Consider the following 19640-nt stretch of genomic DNA (forward strand, 5'->3'; position numbering starts at 1 on the left):
TTTGAGCTCTGTTTTAACTATATCCCTGCAACAGTTTCAGCCCATAAAAGCCCATGCTGGAATTATCACCCCCACACCGAGGGCACTTCAGATGAGTTGTGTGTAATGTACAATTAATAATGTGAGCCAGATGCCAAATGAACTATGCAACATATCATCTCCATATCCTTCCATAAAAGAAGAGTATGTCTTTATTTTCCTGAACAGAACACAAGTCACTTCTCAAAAATAACAGATCACTATTGCTATCTATCTCAGGTCAAACTATAGTTTGTTACAATTCTCATGTAACATTGTATGCAAAAGTATCAGTCAATGTCTTATATAAGCTACAAGCTCATCATAAAGAAGGCAAATACTTACTGACATCTTTGCTACAGTACATTTCTTTCCCAAACCAGCAATAACAAAACTATGTGAATTGATCTACCTGGTAATTCATTATTGGATTATCTATTTTTTTATACTCTAGCTCTTGACTATAGCCATGACTGTGTTTCTCAGTATCTTTTGATGGGATCACTTGAGTTTGTTCTTAAAAAGTTATTTAGATCAGTATGTACAGTAACACTAAATATGTTGCTAAGTGATTTCACTGTCATCAATGTCAGACAAGATCTTTTACCAAGTGACCCAGTTCGGCAAACTTAAACTAAAGTTGTATAAGTGCCAGTAAAAGCACCACAAAGGCTACCATTGAACATAAACCACAGAATTCACTCTGAAACGACTGCATGGCAAGTGAACTAAAGATAAAAGTCACTTCACTATTTAAGCTGATTTCTAGTCTCTCCTTACTGATATTCTGTTTGAGAAATTACCAAAAGTCCTCCAGAAAAATATCAGAGACAAAATCTAATTTAATTTTAGTGCAAAATCCAGAGCAATACATACCTGCTGGTCTACTTAGAGCACGTGTACAGATTTTTTGTTTTTCTCAGTAATTCCCAAGATTACTGACTTTGATCACGTAAATCCCTTTTTTTTTTTCGGAAATAACGGACAATATGCAGAAAATAACTTTTATTGCTCTCTCTGCTTTGCTTCCGTCCTGCAGTCACAGCTGCCTAAACTCTGCTCTGCTAAATGACCAAACCCACCTACAAGGAGGCTGGCTAATGAAAGGGGGTGCTTTCGAACAATAGAAGAATTCCGCTGCATTCAGAAAGCAGAATTCCCATTAGGACCCAAAACCAGAGAGGCCAGTTTTACCTCTGTGTTTTAATTGAGATTGTCCCAGCCCTCCTCTACGGTCCAGTGAGACAGTATTTGAGAAATGATTTAAAAAGAGCGTGGTCTGATCCAGAGAACAGAATAATGGGAAAGGAATGCTAGGTTAGCCACTCTGCTCAGTGCTGGGAAAGGAGCCGTGTGCTCCTTAGCCCATTGCTTTCATTCTCATCTGCTCTTTTGCCATCTCTTGCCACTGTGAGTCTTTATTTACTTCCTTTTAAATGGGCTAAGAGTTGTTCACTAGGGAGAGAATTGGGTAAGAAGTTACAAATCCTAAATAAATAAATGAATGAATGAATAAGTAGAAATCCTTGAATTATATCAAGTTTCCAAAAGGTCATCCCTGTCTCTGCTGTGGCCTTTTCCCCATTCCAAATCCTCTATCAATATGTCATAGTGAGTTAGGCAAAGACAAAAGAGAAGCTCAGTGTGAAAACGGCACATATATCTAATCCTGACAAAGCAATGAATAGACCTTCACAAGTATAATTATACTTGTTTATTTGTTGCCACGTACTGAGGACTGATGAAAAAAATCCATCAAAGTGGTATTATGCAGACACCAAGAGCTTCTTTTCTTTGGTTGCTAAAGCCACATTGAGGCTTAAATTCTTATTGTTAAATTCAGAAGAAAGAAGGGGAAAGAAAGATTTTGGCTGGACTTTTTTTTTTTTTTTTTTGCATCAGTTGCTGACAGGTCTTTTGTGGACAGTGGTGTATTAGCTCACCCAACTACCTCATCTCTACCCATGCTCATAATTACAAACTACTGTACAGAAGCCTTTTAGAGGGTGTGGTGTGCTGACCAAAGGAGGAGGTAGTGAAATTGCCCTTTCTCACAGCCTTTCTTTTGATACATCAAAACACAGGTAAAGTACCTGTGTGGAAGCACCAGGCATGTCAGGCTACATCTTTGATCTCGTTCTTGTAAGTTGGGGCTAGTGGTTGTCTTTAAGTCAGCTTTCTCTGCAATTTGCTTATTTTAGTAGAGGTCTAATTATTTCATTGTAAAAGTTGCATAATCTCTTTCCTGTTGCTATATTTTTAAAATCCTACCAAGGAGGAGAGCAAATATAAGAATGCCAAAGGATTGGAAATATTAACTAGAGGGCTTCAAGACCAACTAGTAAGGAGCCCTTCTGTTCCAATAGACACTGAAGCACATAAATTAACAAAATCACATTTTATTCATTTAAATATATATATTTTAAGAGTAGAGGGGCAGGGGGAGGGGGAAAGTTAGTTTCTTCCCTCCCCCCCCCCCTTCCCTTGCAGGATAGACATATATCAAAGTAAAAGCAATCTGCATAGTTAATGTTTGTGAACTTTACAATTTAAAACAGAAAAGCTGTAATTTTTCTTTGCTGGCAATCTGGAAACACTCTGGAGTTAATTACAGCTGATTCGGAGTGAGCCACACAAACAAAGACCAGTCTATGTCCAGACAATTATACTGCATTAACCGGCTTAGAGCTTCCTGCTGATGTTTCAGGGCTCTTCTGTTACACCCCTCTACCTTCCCAGCGCGAGAGAAAATGCTTCTGCAAGAAGGAATTAATGACGAGAACTGCAAAGGAATGTGTGACGACCTCTCCTGACACGGCAAAAACTTTCCACCCATGTCACGACAAAGGGGAGAGGGTAATTAAGTTTGAATAGAGGGATGTAACCAAATATTTAAGCATTTTCAACCATCAGTTTTTTAAAGGGAGAGAGTTACAAAGACAAGCATGAATGTGTTTCCTCAACTAAGTCATTTTGTCCTTATTTTCTCCTGATCAAAATGGAAATGAACCATTCCATTCAGATTGCTTCGCTTCTCTCTGAATGTGTCCTTCGTGATTGATGCTTAGACCTCTTCTTTCATTCTTTCTCTTCTTCCTCCACCCACAACCACAGATCCCCACCATGCCCGCCCCCACTCCCACCATTTTCTCTCCTCTCTAAACCTCCATGAACTTTAGAAGACAATGACATATAACTAAATATACGGGCTGGAGAACTACAGAGAAAAGGTGCACTTGACCAATAAGTCCAATAGTTCTTAATTTCATTACAGTTGTGAGAAATAAGAATTTTACTGTTTTCTTCACAACTTTAATCAAACTCCAGCTACTTTCCTTAGAGAAGAATCAATAGGCTCTCCTTAACCAAATTACATGATTGCATGACTCATTTTGTTTGCTTGCTTGAGGAACATTTCAGAACTGGTGCACAAAATCACCAAATGGACCCATTACTCTAGCTATCTTCCATAAAGAAACTTGGGTACATCTAACAAATTTATTTGACTTCTACTTTTCTTCATTCTAATTGAAAATGAATAGTTTGCATTAGTGGGAGAGAAGAAGATGAGATGTAATTATGTTCAGTGTCTCTTTCTGATTCTTTCTTTGATACTGTTTTGTTCGTATTCCAGCTGACATTGGGGCTTTGTAGTGATTGCTTCATTAAAGGGTAAGGATGTCCTAATCAGCTAAAGTATTACTAGAAAGCTGCTGTTTGCCAATACTGTGAGAAAATACAGATTTTTTTGGTTTATTTTTAGACGATAAGGGAACATCTGAATATCAATGACCCAGCCTTGAGAAAGCATTGCTCATTTTCCTTTTGTCTCGTCTATGCAAAGTCAATTAGGGTTCAGTGATGACTGTATGTGCAGCTTCATTTTTCTTTGCTAAATAAATATCAGTCTATACAGGTCCACACACATACTCAGTGAAGATGCTGTAAAATCTCAGAAGCATCGAAAAAATGGACCGACTTGTTGATGTCCTTTTTATTCTTCTTCGTTCATGTTTCTAGCATATATTTAAAGGTTCAAATAGCTAATGCTGCTAAATATGAAAATTTAAAATAGAACACTTTAGCTTTCCTCGGAGAGATGAAACCACTGTACCTATTCACTTTGGAGACCTATAAATCATATTTATCCAAATTTTCATGTTTACATCCCCAGTTTCTCAAGTGTAGCTTGCTAATCTATCTGTAGTTGACTAATACTGAACACAAACTAAGAGAATTTAGTTTGTAATGCTTTTAATTCACATAGGAACACTTAGAAATAAACCTTTTTTTAAAAAAGTGGTATATAACCATCCCACCAAGGGGGTGTGGCGGTTACTTGTTGGGCTTCTAGTTGCAAAGTCAGCAGTTTGAAAACACCATCTGCTCCAAAGGAGAAAGAGGAGTCTGTCCAGTCCCATAAGAGCTCCAGCCTGGGACTCCCACAGGCGCAGTTCTGCCCTGTCCCTAGGGGGCACGATGAGTCCAAATCTACTCGATGGCTGTAAGTACGGAACTATAGAAGATTTGGTTTCAAAAAGAGATTGACCAGGCCAGTCTAACATACGCATGTATTTTTTTTCATCTATGCTTAACCATCAATAAAATTTACTATCCAACTATGGAGAAACTGAATAGTTAAAAGAAAAATATATTTTTAAATTATTTATATATACTCTTCCCCCAATTTTATTCCATAACCAATATAACAATAAATGTACAAATGTCACAGTATAAGTATACACACATACACACACATATGTAATTTATTTGCTTCAGGATATATATATATATATATATTTCTTTGCAGGATCAAGCTATGATAATTATCTTGATAAAACTGATCACAATCCAGGTACTGCAGTGAAAATTCTTATTTCTTGAGCAATGATTTTGATGACTTCAAGGGATTACAAAGCAGTTTAATGAAGAAAGTTATGTGAATAATTTTAGAAATCACTACAAAGTGCCTCTTACTATGCAATGCTCTTAAAATTGACTAAATACGTGTCCCTTTAAAAATCCCATGTAAATATTCTGTTATTTTATATTAAAAACCACATGAGGACTAACATAATAGAGAACATACGTGGAATTTCAAGTTTTCTTCTGGATGAAATATTGGCAAAATTTAGATTTGATCCCTAGGATTAGTTATTTTATTTCCATTCTAAAGAAACTTTTGTTGTTTGTTTTTTGGGTTTTTTTTAGTTTCCTTTTTTATTTTGTTTCGGTCTTTTGTTATTGTTGATGGTGGTTTGTTGATGTTGTTGTTGTTGTTTGGTTGGCTTGGGTCTGAAAGTGAATATGCTGTCCCTAGTGAAGTGAGCAATTGAGTAATTAGCTTTTGTGTTTTAAATGTATGAACTTTAATTAGATTTCATTATAAACAAACAAATGTCAACCATAATTATAAGCTCCTCGGTTTACCCACATATTATCCCTTTTCAAACAAACTTGATGTCAGACAAATTAAAATCAAGCAGCCAGCAATTTTGAGTTGAATTTTATATGATCTGCTAGTAACCTGATTACTTTAACTTCAATATCATTACAGGAAAAGTATTTCAGGAAAAATAATTACAAGAATTCCAACAGGAAACAAGCTTAATTATATTGATTCAAAAGATGCAGGGTCAGTGGATCCATGTTGAAGAAATAATGCTATCTCAAATCTACAGTTTCTATTAAAATGAAATTGTCCAGCATGAAAGAGGCGATATAAGATTGGTGTCTGCAAAACTAGAGATGCTAAACTAAATAATTATCTGGGTCCAATTATCTTATACTTTAAGTAGCAAAATATCAGTGTGAAGCAACTTCAAGGCATGAAGGTTTGCAGGTTTATTTACTGACTGGTGTATCTATTAGGACCGAGAACAAGTGGAGCTGTCAGGGCATAATGAAGGTAAATGATTAGTTAGCACCAAGCCTGAACTCTTCTTCAATGCAATAAGAGTTAATTAAAGTTTACCACCAAACATCAACCAAAGCAGGATGTTGATCAGGTTTCAGCATTAAGTGCAAACAGACAATAGTTGGCAGCAATTAGTGCAGCTATCAAATGACATGCAATGATAATTATACATTTAAAACAGCTAAAGAGCTGAGGGAAAAAAACTAATCAGCCTCTTTGACGACAACTACTCAAAGGGCAGGAAACAGGTATCAGATTATTTCACGTTAGCACTGTAAATCAATAGAATTAAACAAGAAAAGGCTGTATGGGTACATTATCTGAAAGAGACCTGTTCACTGGCCCCAAATGAAATAAATCTGTTGGTTTGGGGTCTAACAAAGATAAGAACTTCTGTAGCTAAAGAAAATAAGGTACTTTTCAATTAGGGTTTCAGAATGAAGTCTGAATAAAGAGAGTTTAGCTTCTTGGTTTTGGGTGAACTCAATAATACTGCAAGGATCTCACTCTGGTTATTGTTCTCTACATTATTTCCACCCTACTCTCCTGCCCAAAGTCGTTTAGTCCTGAACATGGCCTGCATGCACATAAATGTATCTCCCTGAAAGTTTCTACAGGGTTGAGATTGAAATTCTCTCTTTAAAAAAATATTATTAATTGGGAGTCAATTCATATAGCATATCATTCCATAGGTCAGTCACATCAAGCAGAATTGTACAACGGCTACCACAATCAGTTTCCAAACATTCTTTTTCTTCCTGGACTCCTTGACATCTTCTCCCTTTTACTACTTCCCATCCACCCCACAACCTACCACCCCCAACCCTACCCTCTACAACCACCACCACCCCCTACAACCACCACCCCTATCACCACCACTCCGTACCACCCCCACCACCCCCTACCACCACCCCTACAACCACCACCACCACCACCACCTCCTCCACCACCACCTACAACCACCACCACCACTACCACCACCACTCCCCACCACCACCACCACCACCACCTCCACCACCACCACTACCACTCCCTACCACCACCTCCACCTCCACCACCACCTACAACCACCACCACCACCACTACCACCACCACTCCCCACCACCACCACCACCACCTCCACCACCACCACTACCACTCCCTACCACCACCACCACCACCACATCCACCTCCACCACCACCACTACCACTCCCTACCACCACCACCACTTCCACCACCACTCCCCACCACCACCACTACCACTCCCTATCACCACCACCACCACCACTTCCCACCACCACCACGACCATCACCACCACCACCACCCCCCTACCACCACCACTCCCTACCACCACCACCACCACCACCACCTCCACCACCACCACCACCACCCTACCACCACCACCACCACCACCCCTACTACCACCACCCCCTACCACCACCACCACTCCCTACCACCACCACCACCACCACCACCCCCACCACCACCACTCCTTACCACCACCACCTAACATCCCTTACTACTATCACCACCATCACCCCTACCACCACCACCCCCTACCACCACCACCACCACTACCACTACCACCACCACCACCACCACCACCACCACCACCACCACCCCCTACCACCACCAGCACCCCCTACCACTCCCACTCCCACCCCCCCTACCACCACCACCACCACCACCACCACCACCACTACCACCACCACTCCTTACCACCACCACCACCACCACCGAACACCCCCCTACAATCCCCTCTACCACCCCTTACCACCACCACCATCATACTACCCTGCCCCACTCCCACCTTACTCCCTATCCAAAAATCCTTATTCTACTTGCCTTCCCTATAAATTCATCAATCCTGGGTTAGATTGAAATTTTCTTAATGCAGCTAAGTTTGACATATGAGCCATTCACACACAAACACACACACACACATTATTGTAATAAATTATGCAAATTTTCCTTTGAAGACATTCCACCCTAACAACTTCAGTCTTACTAAAATGACCCAACCCCTCCCTGAAAACCATTCTCATCAACCTTCTCGTTCTTTCCCCTAGTTTTGAGCCTCTCTCCAGGACCCCCACCCCATCTTCATGCTCCCAACTGATTCTGTTATGCTAAGGATTTGTGCATAGTGGTGGCTGGTCCCAATGCTTCCCTGGAGCTCCCTCTAAGTCATGGTGGACTCCCCATGCACATGCACACAAACACACACACACACACGCACATGCACACACACACAGATGCCTCCCTATAAAAGCCCTCTCACTCCTCAACACTCATTGGTCCCAACATGTTCACTTCTGCCATGACAAATGAGCTGATGACTGAAGTGATGATACCGGACGATGGCTTTATCTGAAGATATATCATTAATGCCCATCACTATTTCACACTATAGTTCTTCTGGGCTAACGTGTCGTGAAAATTTGAGGAAAATGTTTTGTAAATATCTGCACGTTGATTAGTAAAAGACTAATGCCATGAAAAGGAGAATGGGGAAGCCTGAGTGAACAGGATCAGAGAGAAAAGAGAAAGAGAGAGAGAAAAGACTAACAAACTAAACGTTGCTCTGGGGATTTAAGTCACTCTGCGCAACCTCTGCCCCAGTGCAGAGCAGCCAGCTGACTGTCTCTTAAAGGCCCCTTCCCCTCAACGTGAGCAGCAGGAGTAGAACCTACTCTGTAAGTGGAGCAAATAAACTCAGATAAACATGTTTAATCAATCAGCAAACCTATTTATTCGTGTCTCCCCCAGTGTAACATTGTATGTGTTTTACACTTGTGACTTTTACCTTCCTATGTTATTAAATCCCTCTAATTTCACTGTGGTGGGAGAGGGACTGTCACAAGCAATTTTAGTCTGAAATCATGGTATTCTTCAATTAGAAAGGAGTATTATTTTTCTAACTGTTATTCAAGGTGCAGCTCTTCAAGCTATTTGAAAAGTGGACCCTTTCCTTTTAGTGCAAATGCCATGACCTTTAGGGTAAGCTAGACTCCAAGTCCTATTACACCGCTCTTATGATGCATGCTACAGAGCTGACAGAGCAGGTACTTGTAACCTCTTCCAGCCATTCATCGGGGGACACACAGCCAATCAGAGTCAACTGTAGCACACCAGCCTGCAGGAAAGGGGTCAGGCTTTGAGGTAAAGTGTCATTCACTCTTGGACCCTGCCAGGAGCTCTTTATTCCTGTTCTTATTGGCATCAGTGCCCCCCTTAGTGGAGCAAGAACAAAGCCAAGTGCTCATGTGAGGTTGATGAATAAATCAGAGGTGAGCCACTTTCAGTGCTGCTCCTGATTTCCTTGTTGACAGCGAGCACTTAAACAGGCTTCTAGGACCAGCTCCTTCTGGCAAACCAGAAGGATTCCTAATCTGAACCCTGCTTCATTTCAAGAACCAAATGACCCACCCTGTTTCTCCACCAGCTTTCCACCTGCCATGCAGTTCTTGTCCTATCTCTAACAGCTTAGCATGACGACCCCAGGGCAAGTGGCTGCTCCTCCGGCCATCTAGAAGTGGTACCAACTGAAAAACTTCCTCTGCTTTGAACAGATCCACAATAAAATATCCATAATAAAATATCCACAAATAAAATTTCCAGCATAACAAAAAGTGTTCTCATATTGCTATTATAAGGTCTTTGCATATAAGATGAGCTAAGCCAAGGCTTAACAGAAGTTTAAAAAATACTAAGTAATTCTTTAAAGGACACACACACACACACACACACACACATCTTATCAGCTGCACTCTAGTTATGTGACGTTTCTCAAGAATTTCTATGAGCTTCAGTTTCCTTATCGGTTAAACAAGGGGATTGTGCTATATCCCTTCCGCCTGCAACAATCTATGGTTCTAATATAAAACCCCATTTAGATTGCACTGGAAGATAGTTTTCTCTGTGGAATTTTCCAAGACAGATCTACCTGCGTTTACAGTTATATATTCTTTTCACTGCCTAGATTTCAAGAGCAGAAACAGGCTCCAATAGTTTAGTAAATTGAAGTTTTCTGTTTACCCTTTAATTAGCCACGATTTCCTCAACAGATAGTGAGTACTAAGGACATGATAACAATATGTAGTTACTGTGGATACAATGATTGGACGGGCTTGGGTGCTGCCCTCAGAGGGGCTGTAATTTATTCAAGAAAATACTCTGGGCAAGCACCATGAAAAATGCTGAAGTCTTAGATGACTTCCTTTCAATGAGATAGCACCTTACTCAGAATAATATTCGATAAGTAGCTCATTGTAAATGGATGTTTCAAGTGAATTATCAAGTCCAAGGAACCTACCTATGACCAGAACATATACCATGCTTATATTTTGAAATTATCAAGATTGTTAATCTCCCATAGATAAATATTATACAAAAATCAAACTCAAAACTGGGAAATTATAATCCAGTACATTTATATTTCCCATAGAAATAAAATTTTAATATACTAATCGATTGTAGTTATTAGATTATCCAGAAACATTATATTTATGCATTTAGTTATCCTTATTATAGGTCATAACTAAGGATAAAAGGAGCCCCAGTGGCATAATAAGTTACTGGTCGGACTGCTAACTCCAAGGTCGGCAGTTTGAATCTGCTACTCCCTCCTCAGGAGAAAGACGAGGCTTTCTGCTCCTATACAGATTTCCAGCTTTGGAAAGCTAGCAGGGTAGCTCGAGTCTCTCCCACAGGGATACTCGGGGTCAGGAATATAAGGATAAACAGTGGAATATAAGGATAAACAAAAATCTTTGCTCTTAGAACCTGGGTAGTCCTCCACTAAGTAATGCATTATCATAAAATAATCAAGGAGTATGATATCTTCCAAGAAGCAACGCTTCGTAATAAAATCTCCCAAGAAAGGTAAGGCTTCTATAATATTACTAGCTTATTTAAAAACAAATCTCTTCTCTGGATCGGTATACATGTTGCTCATCAGGGTAATTGTAATGGTATCTATACCGTTCTCAATGCACATCACACTAGCGTAATCGTGTTTGTATAGTCGTGTTTACAAGGCATCTAATCCAGTTTTGGACACCCTCTAAGCCAAAGGCTTTCAAGTAGACTGGGTCAACGTCAAGATGAAATAAGAGTGTGGTCACTTCTCTTATTGCATTTAGTGGACAGCCTAGAATCCTAAGTTCATTCTGTGAATACTGGAAGGTCTGAGTTATTTAAAAATGGATTCTAATTTGCTTTTTAGAAAAATGAGGACCCAGAAATGTATTAAACATCTAGAAACATCATCAACTTGTGATGATAGAATGGGCGGCACAGGGGTGAGGGGCTATCCATCCATCTTCTTAGCTACCATCTTGGTATCTGTCAGTGAAAATAAAAGCAGAATTTTACTCCTTTTCCCTACCATTAGGCTTACCCATTGCCTAATTATTGTTCCCTAATGAGGAGGTGTCGGGGCAACTCTACTCAACATGTCTATGTGGGGTTTATATAAAGTTGTTTTATCAAATAAACACTATATTAAAGGCAGCTTTTAAGGTAACTCATTTTTGAAAAGCAAACATGAGTTGGGTATCAGACCCTACCCTATTTGTTATAATCACAGCAATACTATCGTATTATGAATCACTACATCAAGCATGAGGCATCGAAGAGAACACCAAGGCAGGGGAAGTTTACATATATTAGATAAGGTCAATCAAAGCATGTCTTTAAACCAGGTGTCTAGTCATTTAAATGGAATTCTCATCATTCACTGGGATGTCAAAAGATACTGATTTTCAAGTACCTGGGACTTAAGTTATAAAATACACACGTATTTAAATGAAAAAAAAAAAGCCATTCCAGGTCAACAGAAGTGAAAGAAGGGCTGGGCTTAGCTAAGTGTCCCACTTTCTGCACAGCAAGCTGCCATGAAAACACCACAGCATTGTCTTCATTCACGTTCTTAACACAGAACAGAAAGCTTCTTCTTGTTCACACTATGATCATGAAGAATACATTTTAAGTTGGTGAGATCATCAGCATTTTAATGAATCAAGGACTTTTCTTGGCCATCCAGAGAGCACCTAGTCTAACCTCCTATCCAACACAAATACGGTATATAAGTTTATGGTCGCAGTGACAAGGGGCAAATCTGACTCTGTTTGTCTTCTTTCAGTGGTAGATAACTCACTTAGCAGCTACAGTATCATTGCTAAATGAACAAGGCACATTGTCCTTTTTCTTCACCATTTCCATCACCTTCATATTCATTCAGTTCAACAAACCATTTCCCAAGCAGCCAATAGAGTTGGGTCTTCTAAGCCTAGAATAAGATCTTGGCTCTTGTCCTGACGTTCCTACCTTAATAGATGACTCACCCAGACCTTCTCTTGAATCCCACACACCAAGCTCCTGAACCCTATACTTTCCCTGTTGAAGAGAATGATCCCAGATGCCAACATGTTGAGATTCCAGCTGCCTTATCCCCCTACCTAATCATTTCTGTTGAGATTTTGTTGGCCAGTTTGTTAAAAATGAGACAAATTTAGTCAAGAGAGCAAACTGTTCACAGGATACCAAAAAGAAAATGCAGAAACTGACAAGTCACTGAAAGAGAGAGAGAGAGAAAGAGTGCGCACATGCGAGAGAGAGAGAGAGAGAGAGAGAGAGAGAGAGAGAGAGAGAGAGAGAGAGAACACACTCCTGATGAACAGAAGTATTTAAGAATATGAAGCACCGCTGTGTCTACTGCACCAAAAGAGGTGTTGTTCGTAATTCATTAATGATTTCAGGAACTTTGACTATTAATGTTTTATCTATAAGTGCATGTTAAAAATTGCTTTAAAATGGTATTCTCGAGCATCTAGGCTTTCCTGTACAGTAATAGTACCTCGGGAAATATAAATCTAATAATGACAAGGCTTCTTCAGGGCATTATCTGAAGCAGAAAATTGTTAAGATGCTGTGTAAAGTTTTCCTTACAAAGTTTTGGTTTATTTTCTTTTGGTTTGCTTTGTTGTGTTTTTACCAGTCCAATCAGGTGGCATACACAAAAGCTCATCTGTTTTTTGTAGTTTAAAATTGTTAAAGCTATGGATTTCCTTTTGTCTTCACAGTGAAGAAAAATAATTTGGTGGCAGTTATAAATTGCATATTTTACCCCAAAAGCCAAGTTTCCTGGTTAAAATTATTTAACTCTGAGTGAACACTTAATGAATCCTACCCTCCTGCCTTCCTCCTTCCTCCTTTTCCTTCCTTTAATAGCTAGGAGAAAACAGGAGCTACACCCATAGTCTTTAGAGGTAGGTGCTAAAATGCACCCCACTCAATAATTGTCATGTGCACACTGTGGTAGCTCCTGGATATGCAAGCAAACATGAAAAACACTATCTCATCGAAATATATGTCAGTGTGTGAACTTCTGACCTACTGGAAGAAATCACCTACGCAGGACTTGTCTGGAACCTTTGGGGCATGATGACATATTAACCATGTCAGCCTGCCCAAATATTTAATTTTGTTTGTTTATTTTTTTAATGTCTCAGATGTTGAAATGGCTAATTATATTAGCAATAAGCTGCTTGCCAAATATGAGTTTGGTGTCAAAGCCATTTTAAAATTGTGAGCATATACTCACAAGTGCCTCCAAATGGTAAATATTTTATTTCACTCCAACTTTTGAAAGTAGAGGTCAGTCATTCCTGGACTGAGGATTGTGTGTCAGACGTGAAACTCTATCGAACTTTCAAGGCAACTGGTGAACTTCTGGAACTAGGGAATTAACAGAACATCAAATCCAGCAAGATCACAAGGGGCACAATCCTTATGCATGAAAATAATGCTATTGAGCCCTCATTAAAAGACCATTTTGTCTTTAGCCATCAAAGCTCGTGAGTGTACTAAGATCTTGGTTATATCATCAGGGATAACCAAAACAAGTGCCAAGAGAAATTGTGCGCTTTTAGTTCTCACATGTGTCCATCTGTTCACATATAAACATATATTCTGCTTTCTGTCTGATTCTCTAAAATCTTGATATCAGAATACCCTGGGCTCTTGCCCATTTCCTAAGAATGCAGACATCACATAAGCCACTATTAACCCATGTGTTATCCACTTCCACGGTGGCTGGAAAATTGCCAGTTGCAACACATGGTGCTTGGTTAACAATGTCTTAAAATATAAATGAATTTATTTTTTAAATTAACACATTTTTCTTATGGAAATACCGTAATAAGCCCTTCTGCGTGTACAGCAATAGCCTCCATGTGGCTTTTTGTTGGCGGTCTTTAAAGGCTTTTTTCTTCTTCAAGTATATCATAAAGTTAACCATAAAAGTTTCTGAAACAATCCAGAATTTCTTGACAAATTTTTAAAAGGGCTCTAGTAAAGAATTTTGGTGACTTTATATAACAAAGATCAAACGCCTTTCCTTGACAATATTCTGTACATAAGAGGCAACCCTTACACTTTTATTTAGATGAAAACACTTCTGATTTCCCAAGTTCTAACTATTTCAATGGTCCCTCGGTAACTGAACCTTTAGAGAGACGAAGTGATGGGAGAGCTACAATCCAGCCACAAACATGGTAGGTGACTGCCTGGCAGTCTGGCACATAGGCTCTGTGGCAGTCTTCAAGGAATCGGTTGTGGTGACCTCAAACCGGAAAAAGCTTTTTCAAGATGCATCCGTATAAATGATTATCCACACTGCATTTGATTTACATATGCACAAAAGAACCAATTCCCACCTTTGAAAGTGTCTTCACACTTAGGGTATTTTAGCTGCCCTAATTATCGTTGAAGAACCATCATTAAGAGCCTCATCACATTGTCAATTGATAACCAGTTACAGTCTTAACCAGTGACAAGGGAAAACCCTACTGGCAAGGTTTTCAAGAGTTAGCATACAGTACTTAGACAGTTTAAAAGACTCCGCTCTGAAAGAAACATGCACGACACCTGCAAAACAATGGGAAGACTTCATTCAGAACTTTTTATGAATTGCATCCTAAGGAAACCACTCTGTACCTCTTCTACCATTGTGTCCCCGGCCACCAAGTCTGGCAGTCCACATAGAGCACACAACGTCCCCCTAGTAAAGTGTTAGAAATCCACCTCCTATTCCATCAGCAACTGAATTCAATATGGACACCATTCCACTGGCCTCTCCAAAGACGGCAGTTTGGGTTTTCCTTCCCAATAAAGTGCGGGGAAATCTACATGGCAACTCATCAATATTTGGTTAGTCCGACATGTTTCTGAAACTTCTACATGCAAATCTTTGTTAGTTACCCCCCTGGAGGCAATATTATCATACATGTAACTTGCCAGTGATCATGAGAACTCAGGGCATCTTACAAAGTTGCTGATATCTGAGCCCCTGCTTGTTTTCTCAAGTCTTGGACAAACATAACTTTAGGGAGAGCAGAGCATGGCATAAAAGAAAGAGGAGCCTGCATTTTCATCTTCCTTTCATCTTAGTCATTCAGGCAGCCATTGAGGACCCTATTCAACAGAGCTTTTCATTATGCAAAAAAATGCTAATCCTGTTCCGATGCTTTCACACTTGTATAAACCCCCATTCCTTCAACTGAAAGGCAATTATATCAGTTTACCTTTCTGTCAAAAACAGGATTAATATTCCAATAACACAATCTCTTTTCCTTTTTTTTTTTTTTTTTGGCTTTAGGAGACTAGAGATTTTTAGTAGAAATAGTATTAGAACAAGAATACCTGATTTGAACTATGGCCAGGTCAACTAATGTGTGGAAAGGGGAAACGAAGATGAGGAAGAAAAAGTCCTTCAGTCCCTGCACAACCTCTTTTCTGTGACAGAACTGACCTTCCCTTTGCAGGCACCCAGAGAGAATGAGACTCACTCTGGTCTATTAATCAGAAACACATTATGAAAGAATGTAGCTGGAGACTCAGTAACAGGCTAGTAACAATGTCCTCTTCATGGGTAATGAGCAGCCATGACAAATAGGGCAGAGAAACTATTTATTTGCATATGCAAATGCTCACACAAGGGAAACATGGACAAACAAGTGTCATTGTAAGGTGGATTAGGCAAACAACGCTTTCTTTTAAGGACATTCTGCAGCCCAGAACATTAGTCAGCACAATTAAACCAGTCTCCATGGAGACTAATGAAATTTCACCATGGTATGAGTTAAATTAGATAGCTAGTTATGTGTTTCCACAATCCAACTGGAAATCCATTATTGTTTCAGAACAATACAGCAATTGTGCCTGGCTGATCTTTGCCAGCTCAACAAGCTCCTAAGTTGACAATTTGCATATGTTAATATAATTAAGCACTAATTACATGAAACTTGTACATATTCACATGCACTTTCCCTGGGTGCTTTTCCGTTTGAACCTTGGCCAAGTCTTTAACCCTTAGAGTGGTTGGGAGGGGGGTGGGAATCCTGCCTGTGGGTACAGCCCCAAGGCAGACACAGAAAGGCTCCTCATTTATAAACACAAAGCTTAACCTGGCTTCTCATATTTCTAGCAACAATGACAGAAAATATTTTGTGAGTGTGCTAGGGACCAGGGATAAGGGAAAAGCGGAGGAGGATAGATGCATCTTTAAAGGCTCAGAATCGCTACCTTCCCATAGGAAAGCAATGACATGCATTTCAAGAAAGCAGTAAGAAAGAATTTGCTCTCGTTGACATTGTCGAACCTTGGGGGATGAAAATGGTTTGACAACAGCAAAAATAGCAAGTAGAAAAGGGAAAAGGAGCCAGAAGCACCTAATGAGCTTTACATAAATATATGCAGAGGCAATTAAGCAATGTTAATTACTATGACAGCAGTTAATTGAATATAATTAGATATTTTAAGCCACTGAATAAGGCGTAGTTAAGATTAATTTTATTGAGATTAATTGTAAATAAGGATAGATTAACTCCTTGTTTTGACAGACATAAAAAGTAGTTCTGCAAATTAAGCAGGAGCGTGTGGCCACCAGTCCAAAAATCATATATTATTTTAATGTCACACCTCAGAATCATCTCCTCAATAAACATGACTTTTAAAAACCAAACAGACAGGAATCTTGAAGAAAAGCAAACAGCTTGCAGAGATTAAAGAGCCTTTTGTCCTTTTTCATATGCGTTTCTTTTAACAGACTAAATTAAGCAAGTCTGGTGTGCTTTTTTTTTTTAAGGAAGGAACATTTCACACTGAATGGAAAAAATGTTCTATCACATATGAAATTCATGCAGCTGTGCGGAACTTGGTCCAGATGGTTTAAGACTATAAAACACCAGCAAATGATAGACAGTAGGCCTTCCCAAGATTATGTGATAAACTCACAACCTTATAATATTCTAACCCCCCAAATTTCTGCTTTGTATGAAGTCAGCTTACATCTTTGTGGCCCTCCCAGAGAGTAAACATAAACATTGTCCTAATAAGCAGGAGAAGAGAAATGGAAAAGTATTGCAGAGGCCTCCTTTAACATATTAACAGCCAACTCACTCAGCCACAAAATGCAGTTGATAGCTAGGACCACAACGTATGCAGATGACAACACTTGCCTTATTACATTCTCACAAACAATAGTTTCTAGAAACATCTCTCCTAGGGAAATATTGCTAAGTGGGAATCTCTCCCAACACTTGTACATCATGCCAATCCATGCATACTTTAATAAAATTAGCACAGTCCTCAAGAATGCTGAACAAATCACTAATAAGAAAGGAGCTTCAATTGATTTTGAAATAAATCAATAGGTGATTAACATAATATTTTTAAAGCAGCAGAAAGTGTATGTATATATTACACAAACATATATATTATCTTTCCAATACCTGTTAGCTCTTAATCGAACATGGGCTTTACACTATTGAGGCTGGCTCTACACTGACTGCCTCACAACTTCTTCAGGACGCCTTTAGTCTCTTATAACGAAAACCCTAAAAGGGTCTGTGAAACAAGACTGCGACCAGCCATTCTGCAGTGAAAGATTTTAAATCATCCAGCCTCTTCTAATAGACTTGAGACTTATTGAGGTAGAAACCATAAAAAATGAAGAAGGGAAATTTAATCCCTGAAATATTGATTTGCACATTAATATCATATAGGCAGAGGGCAATTTGGCTTCGTGGAAATGACACATTGTCGACCCTTGGTGAAGTCAGAGCCAATCTAACTGCTGAACATGTCTGACTCTCAAGAGTTATTAAGGGCTTCCCTTCTTGCCTTTATGACTTTTCTTCAGCCTACCAATGCAATCTTAAATGTATTATCTTTAAGAAATAATTGTAAAACCTCAGGGGTTTTCCAGTTAATGGAAGGGAGGCTAAACCACATCAGATTCTGAAATGCAACATTAAACCCTTGCAATCAACAAAACCACCTCAATTCTCATCCATCCAGGGCAGGATCTAATATTGTTATTAGAGATAATCAAATTTCATTGTGTAAATTTAGGCTCATGGTCAGAATGGAAGCAGTAAATTCTGCAATATTAAACAGTGATTTTCTCAGCCTCCTCTATGTTTCCCTTTGCTGGTACAGCATCTTTTAAAATAATCCAACTAGCTCAAAATTAATGAGCAGATTTGAGCTCATCGGCTATCAACTGCAAAAGGATAGCACAGAGCTGAGATGTTTGATTCATTTTTAACTTAAATGACAACTTCACCTCACAAACCCAGAGCCCACTATCCCTGGGATCTAACTGAACCCACAGCCACTATTGCTGCGACGTACACAGCTGGGTTACCTGACCTTTCTTTGTTCCTTGGGTACATTTCACTTTTCCAGATTTATGGTATTTCCCCCATATTTCATTGACCCTATCTTCCTTGCCATGAAAATGAAAATACTTGAATAGGTGCTTATTTTTCAAATTCAAAAGCAACCAGATACTGACTGAACACACAGGGAAGCTTTTGCCCAGTTTATGCCATAAATATTAAAACCATTAAAAAAAACTGTATAAACCTTATGATCCCCATACTGAAGCCAGGTGCAAGAGGTTAAAACAGCTGGCTAGCCATCTTTTATTTTTGTGTGCCTTCCTGCTGATTGAAACCGCAAACCTTGAAAACTATCAGACAGTCCCTAAAGGATTTTTTTCTAAGAGGAAGAAAAAAAGAAAACCTTCATTTTCTTAATAAGCTCCTCGGTGAAGAAAAACTCTAAAACATCATCCGTCCGAGAGATAGTAAAACAATCCTTAATATCCCCTTTCTGTTTTATTTAAACCACCCATTAGCAACTTCTGTACACAATTGCTTTTATTCTTCAGTTAGAAAAAGGGAAAGAGGGAACGGGAAAAAAAAACAAAGAAAGAAAGAAAGTCTGAGCTTGCTCTGTCAGTTTTGCCAGCAAATACAAAGTAAAACAAGTGTTGATGGCACCGAGAGTGTTACATACCCGGGCTGTGTTTTTGCATGGCTCTCAATGGAAGCGATCGATGCCCGTGTCACTGTCGCGTCCCAATCGCAGCCAAGTCTCTGCCTTAATCTAAGCAACACCCAAGAAGGCAGCGGCAGCCGCAGCCTCTCCCTCACTCTTCCGTCCATCCACCCAACTAAAAATATAATACTACATATGAGCTTTAACCGCTCCACGTTTATAGGGATCAAGCCACTGAAAATCCAGGAGAACACAATAAAAAAAAAGGCTTCCTTCTGTCTCTTGTCTCTCCTTCCTCTCTCCCTCTCTCTCCCTCTCTCTCCCTTGCTTTCTCTCTCTCTCCCTCTGTCTCTCCTTTGCCATCTACATGATCC

The 19640-nt window shown here is 39.4% G+C and overlaps 1 protein-coding gene across 6 annotated transcripts in view; it reads right to left on the minus strand.

The window, feature by feature from the left end:
- ZFHX4 (zinc finger homeobox 4) overlaps window positions 1–19640 on the minus strand; it is a 216747-nt gene that overhangs the window by 194668 nt on the left and 2439 nt on the right. Inside the window, exon 1 of one of the 6 annotated variants that reach the window (XM_075549548.1) lies at window positions 19285–19630. The exons of the other annotated variants lie outside the window; for them this stretch is intronic. The gene's annotated coding sequence lies outside the window, so the exon portion shown is untranslated. Of the gene's footprint in view, window positions 1–19284; window positions 19631–19640 lie in introns of those variants that run through there. 6 annotated transcript variants of the gene reach the window in all.

Source organism: Tenrec ecaudatus, chromosome 5 (assembly GCF_050624435.1).
Source record: "Tenrec ecaudatus isolate mTenEca1 chromosome 5, mTenEca1.hap1, whole genome shotgun sequence".
NCBI lineage: Eukaryota > Metazoa > Chordata > Mammalia > Afrosoricida > Tenrecidae > Tenrec > Tenrec ecaudatus.